Source organism: Mixophyes fleayi, chromosome 1 (assembly GCF_038048845.1).
Source record: "Mixophyes fleayi isolate aMixFle1 chromosome 1, aMixFle1.hap1, whole genome shotgun sequence".
NCBI classification, from domain to species: domain Eukaryota; kingdom Metazoa; phylum Chordata; class Amphibia; order Anura; family Limnodynastidae; genus Mixophyes; species Mixophyes fleayi.
In genome coordinates, this window is record NC_134402.1 from 179,672,275 (window position 1) to 179,692,837 (window position 20,563).

Sequence of the window (20,563 nt, forward strand, 5' to 3'; positions counted from 1 at the left end):
TACTATTCAGTTTGAAAGTGCTTTGTGGTGTTGGCTTTCTATAGAAGGCTATGTTCCGTGTTAATCTTTTACTAGAAATTGGCAGAGGATGGTATTTGCTGTAAATGTTTAGTTTAACTATAAGTATCTCTTTACACTAGTCTAAAGTTCTTCCTCTGGTCATTTACCTTACAGTTTGGGAGGTATGCCTATGTCACAGTTAAAGCATGCAGAAACTTTGGTGGTTTATCTATGATTTTTAAATTAAATTTTTGTTATACTCTTATTGCAGCGCTGTTTCTCGCTACAGTCCTGAAACACTATTTGTCAAAAGTCTAAAGATTGTGAAGTCTTTGATCACTGAAACAACACAATATAAGGTTGGATTAATTTATTTTTTAGTTAAACAACACATTCACTACTATTGTACATTCTAACTTGCAGCATTTATTTTTAAATGTTTGTCATATATTGATTGTATTATACTGTATATTATTCTATACATTTTTGTTTCACTCAGTATGACACTCTGTTTAACAATCCTGTAACAAAAGAGCTAACTTCAGTATGACCTATTAACATTTAATTATTTAATATTTTTGATTGTTGGTTAACAAAGAAGTGTTGAAAAATGTGATTCAGGAGTTGTACAGAAATGGATTGAATTTAGGGTTTGGTTTGGGTAATATTAGGCAAAGTAAGTATAATGTTTACCATTTTATTAAACATTTATATCTGAACGGGAAGAATCACAGGGTATTTATTAAAACAGATAAAAGGGAGATTTGCTTGCTTTCATATTGTACATTATTTCTATAGCTCATTGAAACAGTTAGTAAGTGCTACAAGTCATCAATTTGTTAGGCCTTATATAATATAATATAATATATATTATATAATAAGTATTTAGCAGAATCCTAACAATTTAGACCCAATGCAAAAGTAACTATGGAAAATATGGAAAAAGGTGCTGCAAACCTTAACAACCAATCGGGCGTTTGTTTTTATTTTCTGATTGGTTGCTTTGGGTTTGCAACCCTTTCTTCAACATGTACTTGTGCACAAGGTTTCTTCAGTGTTTCCTTGTTTGCATAATATGACAAATACAATGCATGTCTTCTTCCTATCATTTGTGCTCCCTTACTCATACTTACCAACTTTCTGCCACTCCTTTCCGGGAGCTGGCGTGGGGGAGGTGGGCGTGCGGGGGGTGCTGCTCCAAAATTGCGTCATTTTGGACCCAAATGCTGCGATTCCCGGAGAATCGCGGTATTTTGGCCCTAATTCTGCAGATGCAGGATTTTGCCACAATCTCCCGGGAGTCTGGGAGACTCACCCAAAATGCGGTAGTCTCCCGGACATTCCGGGAGAGTTGGCAAGTATGCTCTTACTGAGGCCCTGTAAACATGTAATTTGCCATTTTCTTTAGCTCTTGCACCCTGTGTAGAGTAGAAATAACTGTATTGATTGCCTATAGCAGTGTACTTAACCTTATTATTATTTTTATTATCAGGCCCTCCAAGCATGCTTCAAAAATCTAGGGCCCAGCTGTGTCACAACAATGTATTGTTAATGTCTACTCCTATCACATTAAAAGTTTCTACTTCTGCTCTGAAACACACATACAGATTTGTACAGGCTGATTTTTGACCGAAAAAAAGCTCTTTATCCTTCACCATGCAATTTCCAGCCCTCTTTCACCCAACCGTTCACTGCCCAGCAGCTCCCTCTTTTACATGCACTCAACTGTCTACCTCTTCCCCGATGCACTCTTCTACCCAATTCTCCTCCTCCATCCATATCTCAGACCCCTATTTTTCCCATGCATTGTATTGCTTACACTGGCTGTGATTAGTGAATGTGTCTCAGAATGTTGCCATAGAAGAAGGATCATGCATGCTGTAATCTCTCTCAATGCTGACTTTCATATCTACACATATGTAATAAAAAATAGAGGACTACACAGGCAATAGGAAGTTAGTAACATTAAAAACATCTTTATTTAATTTTAAAAAAATAAAATATATATATATATATTTTTAAACCAACCATATTTTTATGAATGATTATACTGTTTAGATATGTTCATATATTTTATAATCTACATTTTTTCTTTGCATTTTGATGTGACCTTACATTGCACATATGGTTGTATGTATACTACACTCTGCTCTGTCTGTCTGTACATATAATGCAAGTACCATTTAGACAGAGTGTACTTACACCCACATTCAAATTGAAAAGCATCTTAGTACGGTCAGAACTGCGCTCATGTTCCGTGCTCTTTCCTTATTTAAGTAGGCCTATTTCATGATTTAGCGTATTTATTTATAGGTGGTTTTGTTTTGCTTCTTTAAAGATGTTTTAAAAATAATGCTAAATGTAAGTCTTTATATGTTGCAAAATGTTTTTTCTCAACTGATTGCTATTCTTTAAAATATGCTGTGTTATCTTGTGACTCTTCTTACATATGTGTATTACCACATATGGATTTATAATTTCTGCAATTCTGTTTTATTGTAGAAATGGAGGGGGCGGGGCTTCTGTAAAAAGACCCAAAACAGGCATTACATCACTGGGGACAGGCCAAAATTATGCGTTTTGTGACTCCCCACCCTCTCCGCCCAGACACCCCTCCTGCCCCCCAGGAATTCTTGAACGTGGCCAACATAAAGTTGGCAAGTATGATTTATCTCCTTACCCTGGTGCAGTTGACTTTGAGGTAAATCCTGCATATATTAAGTTTGTTAATCTTACCCAGAACAATTACATAGTCCAAGAAGCAATATATTAATATGCTATGGCAGATATACTTCTTTACAGTTTACACACCCAGCATCACAATATTAATTTATGTAGGACACAATACAACTTGGTTCAGGTGTATCAACTTGTAACAGAGCTTGATTAGTGAATGTTAGCTGTATATGTCATTTTCTTTTTTTCTGTGCCCAAACATGCTGATTCCTCATTAGCACATTTTTGCAATTAAATGCTGCCCGAGTTATTATCTCTGTTAAATTACATCAATCCAAACGTTTAATGTTTGTGAACCATCATATACAGCATTCATTCATTGATAAGTTTTATTTTCTTCCTCCCTTCATTTTCTATAACAAAACATTTATAGCAGATGTTGCTGATAGCAGATGTTGAATCGCCCTAGTTATGCTTTTTATATGGACAGCTGCACAGTGCCACTTCTCTTTTTCTTTATCCTGGTATATGTAACAAGTAACACTATATTCACAATTCCTGATTATAAGAAAATGGTCTTTAATCTAAGAACATGTTCTCCATGTTTATTATCCCACTACTGACACCATAAATGAAATCGCTACTGTTTTACATAGCCACATCTACTATCTAGCTTCCACATACCAGGGGAGGGCTGGCAAACTTTAGCCTAGGTAGGTGAGACTCGATTCAGCAGCCTATTAGGAACATTTTAACGATAAATAAATGAATATAGCCCAGTGATCCAGCCCAAGTTAGCCCACTATGGGTCTGGCCCGGGGTGCTAATGCCCCCCAGCCCAGCCAGCCAGTGTCCACACATGCACTCCACTGCTGTAGACAGGCAGTTTTTACTTCTACTAATTGCACACCTGTTACAAAGGTGGGAATTTAGTTCAGCAAGAGGTCCCGCTGGAGCCTCGTATTATGACACTCCACGATGCTGTTTGGGTTTAAACCATATAAGACAAAAACATGACTACCAACTCTCAAATGTCACTTTACATCGCTCTGTATTATTTACAGCTGTAAGCAGTGCGTTTGTGGCAGGTTTCCCTTATTGTGCTGCCTCCTGATACTTAATACCGCACTCTGAGTTTTAAATAGCTTGTGGAACAGTTCCATGAATACAGAACCTCTCATTGCATTGCATCCTACATTATTAATTAATGGAAAATCTGTAGCAGTACATGATTTGAACACTTTGTAATGTTCCTAAAGTCAGGTCATGGGAAACCTTCCTTTATGGGAGCTTTGGCTTGTGGCAGAAAGCATCAGTGTTTTGTTATGTTTTTATTGCTCCCACGCTGCTGAATTGACTATGACATCACTCCCTGTGGAGTAGCAACCCAGCATATTAATAGTTAGGAAATACACTCATAATCATGTGTGGACTTTTCAGCACATTTAAATGTATACAGAGTCTATTTGATATACTACTTTTCTTTTCCATTACCATCTTTCTTGCTTTTGCTGTTTTCTTAAATATTTATTACTTACAAGCCAGGAGGAACTGTAATAACACATTATATTATGACCTATACACAGTGGTCGAAGTGGGCTGGAATACGGTAGGATGTTATACTTCCACTTCTCCTACTGCTTTCATTGTAAACTATCAAATTCCATTAATGTACATATTCCATGCCGCCTAATTTTCCACGACAACCACTGTCTGTACATGAGTGCGTTCTCTCTCTCTAGCACATTACATTCACCATAGGCTGTGCACCACTTGATCACAGCTGGAATCCCCTGGTAAAAATTTTAAATAAAAGGAGAGGGAGAGAGTGCACATTGAGTCTGTTGCCTACACACAGCAAATGTATCCATTTTGTGGGTTAAACTAATATCCATGAGCATGTAGCCTATCTGTTCACTTGAATCCACTATTTCATGAATATTAAGCACGCAGTACATCAGTGATGTCGCTTTTTTTTTTAGCAAATTCATAGGCTGCATTCTAGTCCCGCCCACAAATTGAATCTCGCCACTGTGTGCATGTGACACAGCATGAATGGACTATGTGGTCTGGCTGATTTATATACAGGAGCAGGGGGACATATTTAGTTATGTATAAACACTTTAGCCATTTTACATATGTAAGGCTGGTTAGCTACTGGCGCTGGGATAGCTCGAATGACACCACATGTCATTGGAGCTATTCAATGACATGTGGTGTCATTGGATAGCTCCAACAATCCGTGAGTAGATAGTGCAGGCATGGTCCAAAGATGAGTATAACGTCATTGGAACCAATAGGCCCCTTCCCCATCCCGATTTACAAGTTTTTTTCTTGCATTAAAAAAAGTTAATAAAAGCTTGATTATTTTTTTTTTTGATTTTTTTTACGCCAGTGGATTAGGGGCTTTATTCAGGTCAGTAATACACAACTTTTACTATGTATGCAGGGCCGGTGCAAGGTTGCCCGGCACCCTAGGCAAAGCCCTAGGTTGCCGCCCCCCCCCCCCCCACCCCCCAAATAAAAAAAAATTCTAATTTCCCAGCCACTAACACACTTAAAAATAATAACTCTTACCTCCTCTTGGCTGGCTACAATGCAGTCCAGATGTCTGACGCAGCACTGATGTCTGATGCAGAATGCTGTCCAGGTATCACTGCTGCCCAGGAGCAAACACAGGATATCTAGAGGGGAGGCTCCAAATGCTAGACTTCAGAACAAAACAAATGAAAGAAAAGAAAACATGACATCACTCACCTGTTACATACTGACATGTACCCCTCTGCCCACCAACTTCACTCACACATGCCCATCTGCCTACTAGCTATTTTCACAATGTCACCCCTTGCCCATCAGCTTTTGTCACATATGCCAGCCGCATAGGCGACACCAGCTTTACTCACATGCCCCCCTGCCCACTACTTGGCTTTTTTTTTTAGTATTTGGCCACTACTTGGCTCTCCTCTGTTGCTGTCTATTAATGTATTCTGTAGATGATATATTAAATATACTAACACATGCAAATAAATACAGAAAGGTAATCTAAATGACAGATAATCTAGACCGTTCTATTTTATTTGCATTTGTTAATGTATTCTGCAGATGTAAAATTAATTATACTAATAGAGGGCAACAAAGGAGAGCCAAATAGAGGGCAAATACTAATACACATAAATGGTTCCTTAACTATCCTAGAGTAGCCCCAGCAAAGTGAATTAAAGCTGTGCTTCATTATGCATCGCTGCATTTTGTCACGGCACTATTTTAGTATAAAGACCCCATAGTCTCTAACTCAAGGACATTTCTAATTGTAATCCCCTAAGTTCCCTATTTTCTCCAGCCTCCTCCTCCCCCCCCCAATTTTCTGTAGCATCCATTCTCCCCCCTTTCTAGTGCCTCCATCCCCCCCCCCCTTTGTATAGCCTCCATTCTCCCCCCTTTGTATAGCCTCCATTCTCACCCCCATTGTATAGCCTCCATTCTCCCCCCACTTTGTATAGCCTCCATTCTCCCCCTTTGTATAGCCTCCATTCTCCCCCCCCTTTGTATAGCCTCCATTCTCCCCCTTTGTATAGCCTCCATTCTCCCCCCCTTTGTATAGCCTCCATTCTCCCCCTTTGTATAGCCTCCATTCTCCCCCCCCCTTTGTATAGCCTCCATTCTCCCCCTTTGTATAGCCTCCATTCTCCCCCCTTTGTATAGCCTCCATTCTCCCCCTTTGTATAGCCTCCATTCTCCCCCTTTGTATAGCCTCCATTCTCCCCCCTTTGTATAGCCTCCATTCTCCCCCTTTGTATAGCCTCCATTCTCCCCCCCTTTGTATAGCCTCCATTCTCCCCCCCTTTGTATAGCCTCCATTCTCCCCCCACTTTGTATAGCCTCCATTCTCCCCCTTTGTATAGCCTCCATTCTCCCCCCCCTTTGTATAGCCTCCATTCTCACCCTTTGTATAGCCTCCATTCTCCCCCTTTCTATAGCCTCCATTCTCCCCCCTTTCTATAGCCCCCATTCTCCCCCCTTTGTATAGCCTCCATTCTCCCTCCTTACTGTAGCTTCCATTCCCCTCTTTCTGTAGCTTCCGTTCTCCCCCCTATGTATAGCATCCGTCCCCCATCCCCTCCTGTTATCTGTAGCCTCCTCTTTCCTGTACTCACCTTAACTTCTTCATTTTCCTTCCTTTCTCTTCTTCCGCGCTTCTGTCTTCTTTCTCTGTCTCCTCTACACTGGCAGCGTCGTGCGTCGTGACGTCACGACGCTGCCAGGCGCCGGGTAAATTTTAAAATGCGGTGCTGCTACAGTGCAGCACCGCATTATAGCGATGGAGCGGGCAAACGAGCGGACGGGCGAGCGGGCAAACAAGCGGGCGGGCGAGCGGGCAAACGAGCGGGCGGGCGGGCGGGCTTAGCATTTATTTAATTATCACTGGGTCCCCCACTTCAGTGCCGCCCTCCAGAGCCCGGCGCCCTAGGCAACTGCCTAACGTTGCCTAATGGGAGCGCCGGGCCTGTATGTATGTCAAATAGTGGCATTACTTGTGTTTTTTAACTCTTTTTTTGTATAATTTAAAATACAATAAAGAACATAACAAATAGACATAAACCAGTGTACAATGTTTTCTTTTAGGCATTTTATACTTTCTTTTCCTTGTGTAAGAATTACACAGCCATAAAAGCATAAAATAAAAGTGCAATGGGAAACAACTTTTTCTTGACCATAACTTGATTTAGTGAGTGATCATAAACAATATATAACTTCCAAAGCCCTTTCAATTTACGTTAAGTTGCACATGTATCAGTAGAGTATATATGGGGAGTGTGGCAGGCAAGAGGAGATGTTGGAAAGATACGGGGGTATATTTACTAAGCGGCGGTTCCGACAAGTAGAGGAGAAGAAGAAATCCATTTTTTCAAGATAGTTTTTTTGCTATGGCAACTATAATGTTAGTATATGTTTTATGTTGGTGGTGGGCAAGTCTGGTAACAGAACATGTGTGCCCCTTGATCTATCTTTAGCATACATTTTAAAGCTGTAAGACAACAATTTTATTCCAAAATGTGCAGATTTTTTTGTAGTTCCACAGATTGTGGATTTGGGATATTTGCATTTCCGACACAGCCCTATCTCATCCTCCGCCATATGTTTACATTGGCTTTGTGATACATATGCTCTATTTATTATTTTTAAATGTACATTCTGTAACATGGCTGTAACATCTTTCGTTGCATTCTCAAGGTGAGCTAATAACATATGTAGTTCATTTATATTAGGAATATGTTCTTTCCATGCGGTTACTGTTATTGACCAGGTAGATGTAATGCCAGTTAGGACTAAAACTTTATATAACTATTGTAGCCTATATTTGTTATTCTAAATGAAGCCTATTAGCACATATCCGACACAAGACACTGCAAAAACATTAATTCATGCACTCATCATCTCCCGCATCGACTATTGCAATTCCCTCCTTACTGGTCTTCCCAAAGTCAGACTTGAACCCCTACAATCTATTTTGCACGCAGTGGCTAGATTGATTTTCCTTACTAACCGTTATTCCTTTGTTGAGCCACTCTGTCAGTCTCTACATTGGCTGCCTGTATTTCAACGAATCCAATGTAAAATTCTTCTACTAACATACAAGGCCATCAACAAAATTGCACTGACATACATTTCCTCACTTGTCTCGAAATATCTCCCTACTCGACACCTCCGTTCTGCACAAGATCTACGTCTCTCCTCCACTCTCATCACATCCTCCCATTCTCGGTTACAGGATTTTTTCCTGGCTGCACCCACTTTGTGGAATTCCCTCCCTCGCACAGTAAGACTTTCCTCTAGTCTTCAAACCTTCAAGCGTTCACTAAAAACCCACCTCTTCAGACAAGGTTATGATAATCCTCAACCACCATCTTAATTTCCCTAGATTACCCTATTACCATCCTCTACACTGCTAACGCAAGACAGCAACCCTCTGACCAACATTGCAACACACACAGCCCGCTCAATACTTTTACCTTTGCATTCTAGCTGGTCCATTGTGCAATATGATGTAGCACATGCCCTTGTGTTTCTAACTCCCATTGTCCCATAGATTGTAAGCTTTCGAGCAGGGTTCTCTTACCTCTCTGTCTGTATGTATTACCCAGTATTGTCTTATCAATGTTTGTTCCCAATTGTAAAGCGCTACGGAATTTTCTGGCGCTATATAAATAAATGTTGATGATGATGAAGCCTATTAGTAGTGCTAACTCACATCTTGTTAATCTATAAAAACAAATATGTATGTATATATGTATAATATAAATATATGTATATAATATATATATATATATATATATATATATATATATATATATATATATATATATTTATATATATATATTTATATATTAGCATAAATTTACTTCCTTTCTTGCCCTTCACACACTTGACAATTGTAAAATAAAAATAATAACTCTTACCTCCTCCTGGCTGGCAAGGCTGCAGTCCAGATGCACTGATGTCTGAAGCAGAATGCTGTCCAGTCTTCACTGCTGTCCAGGAGTAAACGCAGGATACCTAGAGGGGAGGCCCAAAATTTTAGATTTAACAATACAAAACAACTGGACATCACTCACCTGTTACACACTGAAATGTCCCCTGCTGCCTACCAACTTTGTTTTTTTGTGGCCCTCTTGTTCTGCCCCCTCATTTTTCTGTAGCTCTTTCTGCCCCCTCATTTTTCTGTAGCCCTCTTTCTGCTCCCCCTTCGTTTTTCTGTAGCCCTCTTTCTGCTCCCCTTTGTTTTTCTGTAGCCCTCTTTCTGTTCCCCTTCGTTTTTCTGTAGCCCTCTTAGGGCTCCCCTTTGTTTTTCTCTAGCCCTCTTTCTGCTCCACTTTGTTTTTCTCTAGCCCTCTTTCTGCTCCCCTTTGTTTTTCTCTAGCCCTCTTTCTGCTCCCCTTTGTTTTTCTGTAGCCCTCTTTCTGCTCCCCTTTGATTTTCTGTAGCCCTCTGTCTGCTCCCCCTTTGTTTTTCTGTAGCCCTCTTTCTGCTCCCCTTTGTTTTTCTGTAGCCCTCTTTCTGCTCCCCTTCGTTTTTCTGTAGCCCTCTTAGAGCTCCCCTTTGTTTTTCTCTAGCCCTCTTTCTGCTCCACTTTGTTTTTCTCTAGCCCTCTTTCTGCTCCCCTTTGTTTTTCTGTAGCCCTCTTTCTGCTCCCCTTTGATTTTCTGTAGCCCTCTGTCTGCTCCCCCTTTGTTTTTCTGTAGCCCTCTTTCTGCTCCCCTTTGTTTTTCTGTAGCCCTCTTTCTGCTCCCCCTTTGTTTTTCTGTAGCCCTCTTTCTGTGCCCCCTCCCCACTTTCTGTACTCTGTACTTACCTTCTATACTACTTTTCACTCTTCTTAGCTTGATTGCGGAACCTCTCGCTGTCCTGCTTCTGGCCAGCGGAAGCAGGACACACACAGATGCGATGCTGCACTGTAGCAGCACCGCAGAGAAAAAAAAAAAGTAAAAAAAAAGGTGCCGGAACGCCGTTCTCAGCGTTCAATGACAAATAAGCCCTGCCTATTAGTGATTATAGTTCATCTGGGGCTGGTAAGGAAGTTTTGTTCTGAGTTATGGATAATCCATAATGGCGAACTTGTAGGTACATGTAGAGTTGACTATTAAGGAGTTCTAGTCTCTCCTTAAACTGTTGAAAGCTGTACAGTGTGCAATCTGGATCAAATTCATATTGTATGGTTATGATGCCTTCACTTCTCCAATTCAAGAAGGCAGTGTTTTTTTATGCTAGAAGTAAATTCAGGATTTCCCCATATTGTCATGTATCAATTGGGTTTATTATATCATTTGTTGTTTTTATTTATTGTGTTCTAGGTTGTCTAGGTGTTTTACAATATTTTTTCTGGGTTTGATGATCTTAATAGTTGTAACAAAGCGGCTTTTGAGAAAGGGGCAAAAAGTGCATTTTCTAGAGATTTATTGGTGAAATGTTCTTGATCTAGATAAGAATCTCTGGCAAGGCTATAGTGCCCTGCTTTCTACATAGTATAAGCTTATTCTGAGCAATTTTAGTTGTTTTTTTTTTTTTTTTTTTGCCATATAAAGCCTGAAAATATTTATCAACATTTCAAAGTGTCAGATTAAAAGATTCTAATATCACCACAATTTAGTAATAAAAGTTTATCAAGTGATCCTGCTAGCCAGCTGTAAAAGGAGTTTTCACTGGATTTAGGGCTACTCCATATTTAACAAAGCTCCCAGGCTGGTGAAGACTATTGTTTATTATTGTCTATTTAAATAAAGCATTTTGTTCTTCATTTAAATAGATTAAAATATTAGATTTTTTCTATTATCAAGTAGAACTGGAAGCTCAAGTATCAAACAGCTGCCCCTTTAAAATGTTATTGTTAATTTACGGTGAGAAAAGACTTTCTATTGCAATGAAAAATCTTTCATATCTAATAGAAAATCTTTAATATCGTCTAGATATGATAATTAGGTGCCTATGTAATAAAGCAATAAAAAGGAAATGGACAACTTGTTGATAGGTTCTCTTTAATAGAGGACGGGAGGAAACATTTAATTTGGTGAATGACTTCTTTGAATACTTACATTTTAGTATTCATTAATGTACACTACTATACTTCTACTTAAATTATTTTTCAGAGTGTTTAAGTAAATACTTGGATGAAAAACGAGCATCTGTGAGATACACCATGAGAGGCAGAGATGCAGCCAGGGACAGCACTGCGGCTGAGCCAACATCTGCCGTAGTTTTTCTCCTTAGCTTGAGACCTTTAGCTTCAAGGCAAGAATGCATCATATTGTTCTGAATATCTCTGCAGAGCTCTACAGCAGTCTAGAGTTGATTTATTAAACCCTTCCCTGCCAGAGAGCGCAACAATACAAAGCAGAAAAATGCAAAACCTTACACGGATAAAGGATACAATAGAGCTGATTATATGTGCATTTATAATGTCTGCTTAAGGAAGCACTTGGGGACATGTAAAAAAAATAATCTATAGCTGAAAAGAATGATCAAAAATTAATGTTTTAGCAATCTGAAACTTTTAATGAAATTTTGTTTATTGTAAGTTTGTTTATTGCAGTTACATTGTTTGAAAGTGGAGACAAAATATAGAACAATTTTATTTAGCAAATCAAGATTGTAGGATTCTCCCCTCTGATCCTGTAATCTATCCTTTTAACACATATGTATAGATTTTATTTCCATTTAGCCAAAACTGAGGCTTATGTTATTAGCTACTCGTTTCCTGCACAGAGCGGAACATTGAACAGTGAGACTAGAGGCGCAGTATGTAGATGTTATCTACCACAGTATGTTCTGAAGTATATTATCAGTTGCCACAGAGGCAAAATACTCCATCATTGCAGCCTTACTCCTGCCAGTACAATAACCCCTGGCAATCTGTCCCTGTCTGTACTGGAAATTTCAGCTATGTGCAAGTATAAATTATAGCACAATGTATACTTAAAAAAGAAATTATAAATCATGTTTAGCCCCCCCCCCCCCCCTATTTACACAAAAATCACAATTCATTCTAACATTTTACAGTCAATTTTAGTCATTGTCAATATTTTTAGATTGGTTGTAACTGTTGCTATTGTAAAAATATGACCGTGATCATTGCAATAATTCAACAAAAATAACGCTTGTTGCAGGTTTATTGTGAGAATTATTTTTTTTCTTACAAAATCAAGAAATTGGAAACCCCTCTATAGAAATCCTGCTTTTGCCCCTGTTGCTCTCACTTACTTGTTATTGCAGTTTTCACAACCTGGTACTGGATTATTGTATGGATCCTGGTATGTTGGGGCCTGTTGAAAAATTTAAATATGGAAAACAGAGCAATAATAGAACACTGTACATAACAAAACACAGATCACACAACATATAATACATACATTATAATAAAATATTATACTTATCACTCCCTATCCTGCAACATCAGGCCAGCCCCCCTGCCATATCATGCCATATATAATGCATACATTATAGTAAAACACTATATTTATCATGCCCCACCAACCACGTAATGTCATATACTACATACATTACAATTAAACATTATATTCACCATGCCACATCATGTCGTATATAATGCATACATTGTAATAAACCATTACATTACATTTCTTATGCACACCCCCCAGCCACATCACTCCACCCCCCAGACCATTGTACTTACGTAATGCTGTGCTTGAGCTGCTGACATCCATTAGATGAGAACATCATGGAGAGTGAGCAGGGAAGCTCTTAGTCTCACGAGATTAGGAGCTCTTCGGCTGTGGGACAGTGTGTGATGCCAGGGGACTGGTAGCAGCCGTCAGCTCCCTCCTTCCCGCCTTATCCCCCCCTTTCGTGCGCCACCCGCTAGATCAAGGAAAGCAGTTTCCAAAAAAAAACTTGAAAAACAAATATAAATAAATACTTAGCTCCAGAAGTGCCCGTACCCCTCATCCCCCCCTCTTGTCACCCCTGGCTATACCTGATTAAACACATGGGGTCTGATACTTCAAGGAATGCAAAGTGAATGCAATTTGAGGTTTTTGGGTTTTTTAAACGGACAAAAAATTCCTTGCATGTACAAGTGAATCTGAAGAAACATTTCTGCCTACACGCCACTTGCTGTGTGCAGACAGGCACAACACGGAGGATAAGCACAATGCATATGTGCAATATGTCCCATAAGCACAGAAAAAACATATATTAAATACATTAACACCTTCTAATAATATAATCATTAATAAAAATACATTGAAAAAAAGCCTACTGTAAATACAATGCATGTTTACAGCTGCTCTTGATTAAAAACACGTTTTCTAGCATGCACGTGCTACCGTCATCACTATCAGTCGGCACTTGCACATGAACTGTAGCTGGTGCAAGTGATACAGCTAAAAAGCACGTACCTCAGAGGTGTTCAGAGCTTGAATCGGGTGGATGTGTGTGCGGTGCGCTCTATCTTGGCACGCCCCTATTGTACATTGTCTATTTGTCGGAAGTTGCGTTTGCGTTTGAAGATGAATTGCATGTAGTTGCGTTCACTGATGTATAGTCAGTTTCTGAGCATGCACGGAGCAATTTTACACAAATTAAGTCACGTCATGTGACTTAATTTCCTTAAAGAATCAGGTCTTTGACCTCTATTGTGTAAGTAGTAAGTTATTTCCTCCATGCCCACTATATGCCAAATTTGATTCTATTGGTTTTTAGCACAGTAGTCAGCCAGTTGGATTTGCCCATGTGTGGCGGTCTGGATAGGAGACCCCTTGTAGAGCTATAAATAAGTGTGGATACACTAAGCCAGTGTGGAGCAATCAGTTTCATTTTCTACACTGCTGACTGTTTTTGTTTTTTTTTACTTATAAGTACACCTGGTTTCAGGCAAATGCTATTTGCATCTGAATGATATGCAGAACAATTGGATGACCCACCTGGTCTGGTCCAGTGTATTGAAGTACTTAATTCCTCTGCTTACCAGTAATTCATTCATGCAACTAGGGTCAACCAAATATTCCTTTTACTTAGATAGCAATCCACTTAATCCTTAGCCTGTATTATATTGCCAGGTCGACAATTATTTTTTTTTAAACATATTGAACAGTTGTTACACAATCACTTGCACCTTAGTCAAACTATTGATTATACAAATGTAAGGAATTAATAACATTTGTGCGTTTCATATTTGCCTAATGTAAATTTACTTATATTGATAGTGTTTCCATCAGGAAAGGACTCCAAATCAACAATAAGCTCATAATCAAAAGTCCTATACTCTATTATTATTCATAAATATTTCTAACACCATCAGTCTTGAGTCTCAATATTAGTGAATTATTAAAAAAAATAATTGCTTAAAATATAGCAAATGTGACTGATTCTTTTTATATATGTTGTTGTGTAATGCCCTTTTTTTGTATTTGGTACTTATTGTCTCGTGGTTGCTACTTCCTTGTTTGCACACCCTGTTGTTATAAATAAAGAGATTATAAAATATAGTAAATGTGCTTATAAAAAAATGTATTTATTATAAGTAAAATAGGGTCCGTAAGACCTCATTTGTGTTGGGAGCTCTTTGTTGCTAGTCTTGTGTCGCCTATCAAGGTTTTTTATTTTGCAAAGGATCCCTGGATTTATTACAGATGAAGACCCTGGATGTAGGTGAGCAATAAAGAGGGTGAGTGAGGGTAGTGTAAGGGTGTTTTTATTTCAAGGAAACTACATTTTTACATTTGGTGTCTGTTTTAGTTATATTTTTCCTTGGTGCACTACTTGTCCCAGTGGACCCTAGGTGCCAGAACATGCTGATTTTTGTGCTTCCTCAAGTGCCAGCATGCCCTGGAAGTCATGGATATGCTGGTTCCTGTAGTACTACAAGCACCAGCATGCCCGAACACTTAATAGCAGCCTGGGCATGCTGTGACCTGCAGTGCACCAGGGACAAAAGGCATATTTGCTATCAAATAATTATTTTCCCACACCCACCGCCCAGGGTTGTGGGAAGAGCCCTAGTGCTAGCAGCTGGTTTGTTACCACCCAAAGTCCAGAAACCACCAATGAAAAGGGATCATGGTCTGGGGGTTGGCCCAGGGAGGTGGTTGGGACTGGGGGATTTTGAAGGGAATTAAAAGGGAACCTTGGAGGGACATTGTTGCTGTGGAATTTCCTTGGAGAAGGGTTTGGACTGATGTTGAGTAGTCATTTTCTATCAGTGCCAGAAGAGATCATTTGAACCAGGAACCTGCTCAAGTCAGATTGGGTGCTGTATCTTCGGGACTGATTTGTCATCACTCCATAGGGAGATACTCGTAGATTCTGGGGAATTGGTGAGCCTACATCCGTAGGGATACTAACAACCAATGTCCCACCAAGCTAGTGGAGAGTTGGCCAAGCAGCCGGGATCAGCAAGTACATAGACCGACCAACCTGATCGAATCCCCTCGCCCACCTTCATTATTCAAATGGAGACTCTGAGCTGTGAGGTATCCTGCTGGGGACTTTGTTTGGGTTTTTGCTGACACTGGTGAAGTTACTGACCCTTTCTTGTATTTGGTGGGGGAATAAGTTTCTCCTTGTGGAGCACTGTTGCAATTAGTTAGTGTGTATACATTTGATAAAAAAAGAGGTTATTGTCTCTTGCCTCCTTACCTGTGTGATCTGTGAACCTAGAGGGCCGAGTACCTAGAGAACTATGGTTTCAACACCTGTGTCCTTACACACTTCAAGTTATGTTAGTAAGCACAAATCTGCATATAAATCATTTATCTCTGCAAAAGTGTAATATTTTTGCTTATCCAATTTTTAGAAAGTAAAGTCAATTAAACATAATTAGTTTGTTTAATCATTTGTCTGTTTTTGACCAAAAGGTTATAATTGTAGCCAGGCCTGAGCCTTTTTTTTTTCAATTTGGAGCATACTGACAGCATATTACATACTTGAATACTTCCGTGTAAGAAAACAAGCACTCAATAGGTCAGTTCTGAGTTTGTGATGGTAAAAAGGAATGTACTTTTGGAAGTTTTTACCAAGATCTAACAGTTTAATGCAAAACTAATCTGCAATGCTTGTGCTTAGTTTGTCTTTTTTTTTTACCACAAGTTCCAGAATGTATTCAATGTGGCTTTTCCATAGCAATGAGGGATACATATAAAACTCAAAACTATTCATTGTTTCCACGTCCCAGTTATTCCAATGGCATCTGAGCTCTCAAAATGAGACAACAGGAAATTTATATATATAAATTAATAGCATATTGCAAAATTTTGATGTACACATCAAAATGAAGATATATTCAATATTCACAGGAGAATGATTAGCTTTGGGTTACTGGACTTATTAATTATTTTTGTCTGGATTCACCCATAGACTTGGATTGGTCACCAATTATTTTTTCTGTAGGCCACAGGCCCTCCCCACCCTCCCCCATAGCAACAGTTACAATCACTGTATATGGTATTGTGGATACAATGCTGTTCAATAAGCTATAAATAAACCAACCCATAGTATTTACACTTTAATAACTTCCATGTGTTTTCTCAGTTATAAAGACTGCGCCAATTAAGAGGGTTTTTTTTGGGAGTGTATTTGCTCCTAAAGACTTCACTAGTCACTTGAATAGGATTTTACAAAAAATGTATACGTTTTTCTTTACAAAAGGTCACTTACAGGTGTGCAACATACACCGATCAGCCTCAATATGAAACTCAACTGTATAATATTATGTAGGTCTCCCTTATGCCATCAAAACAGCTCTGAGCTGTTGAGCCAGGAACCTCTGTGTCAAACATCAGGGTCTTAGCCGCACTTACCACATCCACCGCTGTCATATCACAGCTATTCGGGTCCCTCCTGGCCGCCTGCAGCATTCCTGTCCATCACATCTCTGTTTGTAAACAAACACATACTGTTTGTTCTGCTGCATGGGCATGGCCATCTTGGATGCAGTCAGGTGATCATTCCAGACCAACCAGAATCAGCAGCTGTGATCACATGAACTGTGCAGCCAATAGTTGTTTGGTACACCCTATTTAAACCTGCTGCTGAGATCTGTTCAATGCCAGAACAGCACACTTCTCTCCTGAGGATATTTCTTGGCTCCAGGTTCCAGTTGTTCCTGCACTGGTCTTGATTCCCTGTGTTACAAAGTGATTATCATCTTTGTACATTCTGCATTACCAACTTCATATCACTTTGCACGTATCCTGCATTCTAAGTGCATATCTTCTTTCAAACATCCTGAATTACCTGGAGTTTGTAATTCTGCAAGTACTTTGCACTTTCAAGCTGCTTATCTTCCTACAATATTCTGCATTCAGCAAGAGCGCTTACCTCCATAAGAACTTTGCACCATCCAGTATCTATTCTGCAGTACCAGTGCCTTTACCAGTATCACCTGTTCTGTTGCTATGGCTGGTTCTGAGTCTCTAGGGCTTATTTCTAGTTCCGTGCATCTGTCTATGGGTTCCAGGTCTGTGGTTGCCACGCAGTTCTGAGTTTACCATTTTATATCATGGTTCTGATTTCCTAGTCCCTGTCTCCAGTTTGTTCTGTTTTGAGTTTCCGTGTGTTTCCTATCTGAGTTCTTTATTAGTGGGTTCCAGTTCCATGTGCCATGCTTCAGAAGCCGGGATTGAGTTCCCACAAACAGTTCCAGTCAATTATTATGCCGGATTCCAGTCCAGTACTCAGGCACAGACTTCGATATTTAGACTCCTATACTGCTTGTGCTACTCTAAGGACTCTAGATGAGCAGAGAGATCATCAGGGCCTCTAGGTTCCGTTTCAGTCCTGCTCCAGCTAGACCCAAGGGTTCTGAATCGGATCGAGAAATAGACAACTGTGACACTCTGAAGGTGTCCTGTGGTGTCTGGCACTAAGACATTAGCAGCAGATCCTTTAAGTCCTGTAATTTGCGAGGTGGGGCCTCTATGGCTCAGGCTTGTTTTTACAGTACATCCCGCAGATACTCTCAGATTGAGATCTGGGGAATTTGGAGGCCAAGTCAACACCTTGAACTCTTTGTCATGTTCTTCTAACCATTCCTGAACAATTTTTGCAGTGTGGCAAGGTGTATTAAGCTGCTGAAAGAAGCCACTGCCATCAGGGAATACTGTTTCAATGAAAAGGGTGTACTTATTCTGCAACAATGTTTAGGTAAGTGGTATGTGTCAAAGTAACATCCACATGAATGTCAAGACCCAAGGTTTTCCAGCAAAACATTGACCAGAGTAGCATACTGCCTACTCCTCCTTGCCTTCTTCTCATAGTACATCCTGGTACCATCTCTTCCTCATGTAAAGGACACACACGCACCCGGCCTTCACATGATGTAATAAAAAACGTGATTCATCAGACCAGGCCACCTTCCATTGCTTCATGGTTCAGTTCCTCCACTCACGTGCCCATTTTAGGTGATTTGGCTGTGAACAGGAGTCAGCATGGGCACTCTGACCAGTGTCCAGCAACACTGCCCCATACTGTGTGTTATGACACCTTTCTATTATAGCCAGCATTAACTTTTTCAGCAATTTGTGCTACAATAGCTCTTCTATGAGATTGGACCAGACGGGCTAGCTTTCGCTCTTTACATGTATCAATGAGCCTTGGAAGCCCATAACCCTGTTGCCGGTTCACCGGTTGTCCTTCCTTGGACTACTTTTGGTAGATGCTAACCACTGTATATTGGGAACACCCCACAAGACCTGCCGTTTCGGAGATGCTCTGACCCAGTGGTCTAGCCACCACAATTTGGCCCTTGTTAGATCCTTACGCTTGCCCATTTTTCCTGCTTCCAACACACCAACCTCAAGAACTGTCTGTTCACTTGCTGCCCAATATATCCCACCCTTTGACAGGTGCCATTGTAATGAGATAATCAATGTTATTCACTTGTCAGTGGTTTTAATATTGTGAGCCAATTACTGCCTCTTTTTCCATGCTCCTGGAAGCGGTATGAGGAGGTTAAAAAGGAGGATGTATACAGTGGTATGCCATACTGCCACTTCTCCTACTGCTTTGATTAGAAAACTCTCATATTCCATTCACTTACATTCCCTTTCCATTTCCCTTTCCACTACTTCTAAATTACGCTAAATGTCCACTTTAATCACTTGGTATAAGGTAATGAAATGTCTATGGCATCTGTCTGGACATAGCCTTAAGGTGGTCAGTGTACTTTTGCTAATTAATCTTGTAAAATGTAATAAATGTGACTGTTGTGTTTTTTCTTTCTGAAGAGTTCAGATGTGATTTTTGTTTTCATAATATATATAGGAAGCCATCTTACCTGCTCAGAAGTTCCCTAATAGGCACAATATAACCTCAGGACCTATGTGGTGCAAAATAGGACGGATCCAGCTGTTTAGAATAGTTTTTTCAATAGTACTACTGTCTCACAACTGTACAACTACAGTCATGGCCAAAAGTTTTGAGAATGACACAAGTATTGGTTTTCACAAAGTTTGCTGCTTCAGTGTTTTCAGACCTTTTTGTCAGATGTTGCTATGGTATACTGAAGTAAAATTACAAGCATTTCATAAGTGGGCTCCATACTGACTGATGGCCACCCGTTCTTGCCTAATCAATGCTTGGAGTTTGAATTGGGGGTTTTTTGTTTGTCCACCCACCTCTTGAGTATTGACCCCAAGTTTTCAATGGGATTAAGTTCTGGATAGTTTTGTGGCCATGGACCCAAAATATTGATGTTTTGATCCCGGGCCACTTAGTTATCACTTTTGCCTTATGGCAAGGTGCTTAATCATAATGGAAAAGGCATTGTTCGTCACCAAACTGTTCTTGGATGGTTGGGAAAAGTTGCTCTTGGAGCGTGTTTTGGTACCATTCTTTATTCATGGCTGTGTTCTTAGGCAAAATTGTGAGTGTGCCCACTCCCTCAGCTGAGAAACAATCCCACACATGAATGGTCTCAGGATGCTTTACTGTTGGCATGACACAGGACTGATGGTAGCGCTCACCTTTCCTTCTCCAGACAAGCTTTTTTCCAGATGCCCAAAACAATCTGAAAGGGGATTCATTAGAGAAAATGACTTTACGCCAGTCCTCAGCAGCCCAATCCCTGTACCTTTGGCAGAATATCAGTCTGTCCCTGATGTTTTTCCTGGAGAGAAGTAGCTTCTTTGCTGGCCTTCTTGACACCAGGTCATCCTCTAAAAATCTTCGCCTCACTGTGCGTGCAGATGCACTCACACCAACTTGCTGTCATTCCTGAGCAAGCTCTGCACTGTTGGTACCCTGATCCCGCAGCTGAATTAACTTTAGGAGATGGTCCTGGTGCTTGCTGGACGTTCTTGGTTGCCCTGAAGCCTTCTTCACAACTTCTGAACCTCTCTCCTTGAAGTTCTTGATGATTCGCTAAATAGTTGATTTA

General features: G+C 40.0%; 1 protein-coding gene across 2 annotated transcripts in view; it reads left to right on the forward strand.

Annotated features, from left to right (window-relative positions):
- Window positions 1-20,563, forward strand: part of CSGALNACT1 (chondroitin sulfate N-acetylgalactosaminyltransferase 1) — a 342,472-nt gene that overhangs the window by 156,921 nt on the left and 164,988 nt on the right. The window contains exon 3 of one of the 2 annotated variants that reach the window (XM_075204577.1): window positions 272-359. The exons of the other annotated variant lie outside the window; for it this stretch is intronic. The gene's annotated coding sequence lies outside the window, so the exon portion shown is untranslated. The remainder of the gene's footprint in view (window positions 1-271; window positions 360-20,563) is intronic. 2 annotated transcript variants of the gene reach the window in all.